At 44.0% G+C, this 2,419-nt stretch overlaps 1 pseudogene; it reads right to left on the bottom strand.

The window, feature by feature from the left end:
* Nucleotides 1-727: 727 nt before the first annotated feature.
* LOC100965993 lies at nt 728-1,887 on the bottom strand (annotated as a pseudogene).
* Nucleotides 1,888-2,419: the final 532 nt, after the last annotated feature.

The following is a 2,419-nucleotide window of genomic DNA, read 5'->3' as shown; positions in this document are numbered from 1 at the left end:
AGGCAGAAGACTCGCTTGAGCCCAGGAGTTGGAGGTTGCTGTGAGCTGAGATGCCACGGCACTCTACCCAGGGGGACGGCTTGAGGCTCTGTCTCAAAAAAAAAAAAAAAAGCCTTCATTTATTGGATTATGTTCATTTGCCCTCCCACCCAAATTAAAGAAAAGATGACAAAACACAAAAAATAAGAAACCCCAATAAAAAAAGCCCCTTGAGATTTCATAAACAACTATGAACTAAAGCTGCTTATTAATAGGGAAATGTCAGAATTTTTAGATTTGTAAATAAAAATGTGTGGAATTTAGGCAGATACTTCCTCACCCACTGCTAATCTTGCTACACACTGTGCAGTATGCTACTTGATTCTTTGTGCCAAAACAGTTTTTTAATACAAAAACAAAAGTGAGAGACCATGACAAAAATTTTGCTCCTCATGGCCTGACAGCATACAAACTTTTTAGTAATTTAAAAGGGGAACTATGAGAGCCTAACATGTTCTATATCCCACCACTTCTGCCTCTCTATCTGTAGGATTTGTAAACAAAAAGTCAGTAACATCTTTACTAGCAAAGACCTCATCTATCTTCTCCTCTCCAACTAATCCTACTAAATTTCTCTCATCTTCCTGAGCATCTTCCATGAACAGCATTGCAAGTTGGTTTAAAAAAAAAAAAAAGGAAAAAAATAAAAATAAGGAAAGGAAGTTAAGTTTTACTCAGGTTTTGTTGGTTAAGTATTGGTGGATACCTCCACCAGGAATTTGATTTCATTGGCTAGTCGCTGGTTCATGTTGAATAGCACTCCCCCCACCCGAGGCTTGGTGAGCATCTCTCACTCCGTGCTTTCAAGGTCACTATCAACAGAGCTGGAACTTGCACTCATGTTGTCGACAGCAGTGCTGGCTGGGGGACCCAGCTCTGGCTCACTAGTCTCACTAGCCCCGGACACCATGGAGAGCAGGGACATACGCCGGGTGAGCCAGCCAGAGGGCAGAAGGGAGGCGGCATAGTCCGCAATGACACCAGCTACGTCTAGATTACAAAGGCGATGAAACCTGCATTTGCATTGGCCTCGAAGACACAGAAGGAGCTGTCATCTTTCATCAATAGGTCAATGCCACGCACATCCATCCCCAGGATATCAGACTCCTGGACAGCGAACTTTTCCCCTTGTTCACTCAATGAGCACGTCATCCCCACACCACTAGTGAGCAGTTGCTTTGCATCTGTTGAACAGTGTAAATGGTGCCAACCAACGACCTCCCACAACAATGACACGGACATCTGGTCCGGGAGACTCTTCAACATACTTCTGGAATAGGTATTGAGCTTCATGTCGAAGAAGATGGCTTAGATCAGCCAAATGGTGCTTACTTCAAGCTAAGAAAACAGCTTTGCCTCTGACCCTGTGTATTCTTCGCTACCATTGGGAATTCCAGTACTTCTGCTTCATCAATCATTTTAGCAAAATGTTCATGGCCACCATAAGGGAAAGTATCTTGGCAGAGGAACACCGTGGGCACTCAACTCTTGAAATGTCCAGAACTTATTAACACAGTTCAGGATAGCTTGAAGTCAGTTCATCAACTGGCACCCCATCTTCTCCAGATGGCGCAGAATGGTGATGTCACTATCACTTTGCACCCAAGGGGTTGGTACTCTCACCACCACCACTTGGGGGTAGACAGTGATTAGTTCTCCATTGATTCGAAGACCTAGGTTTCCTTGCTCTATTGTCAGCACCACTTCATCCAGCGCCACAGCCCTAAAGTCCAGTTTCTCATCACAGCATTTGGCCTTCCACGCTCGTAAGATCTCTTTTTGGGGATAGTCTTCCCTGATGCAACGATCTGTCAAAAACCACAACTTGGCAGCCACAGAGCTACACATCTTGATCTGCTTGTTCTTTTGCGTAGATTATTTCTTCTTAAATGTAAATTCGATCAGTTTAGTGCAGAGGATGTCATAAAGGACAGATGAAGAGGTCTGGAAGGGTCCTGAGCACAGGAGCTTCTCCTTTTTTTTTTTTTTTTTTTGTGAGACAGAGGCGGCGCCTATAGCTCAGCAGGTAGGGTGCCAGTCACATACACTAAGGCTGGTGGGTTCAAACCCAGCCTGGTGGACTACTTATAACAACAGTGACAACAACAACAAATTGTTGGGCATTGTGGTGGGTACCTGCAGTTCCAGCTACTTGGGAGGCTGAGGTAAGAGAATCACTTAAGCTTAAGAGTTGGAGGTTGCCATCAATCCACGAATGGATCAATAAACTGTGGTATATGTACACCATGGAATACTATGCAGCCCTAAAGAAAAACGAAGACTTCACCTCCTTCATGTTTACATGGATGGAACTGGAAAATGTTCTTTTTAGCAAAGTGTCACAGGAATGGAAGAAAAAGTATCCAATGTACACAGCCCT

This window comes from Otolemur garnettii, unplaced genomic scaffold (assembly GCF_000181295.1).
Source record: "Otolemur garnettii isolate 467f Iridium unplaced genomic scaffold, OtoGar3 scaffold00174, whole genome shotgun sequence".
Taxonomy (NCBI): Eukaryota; Metazoa; Chordata; class Mammalia; order Primates; family Galagidae; genus Otolemur; species Otolemur garnettii.
Note: the sequence above shows the minus strand (reverse complement) of the source record. Positions and strands in the feature narration are given on the sequence as shown.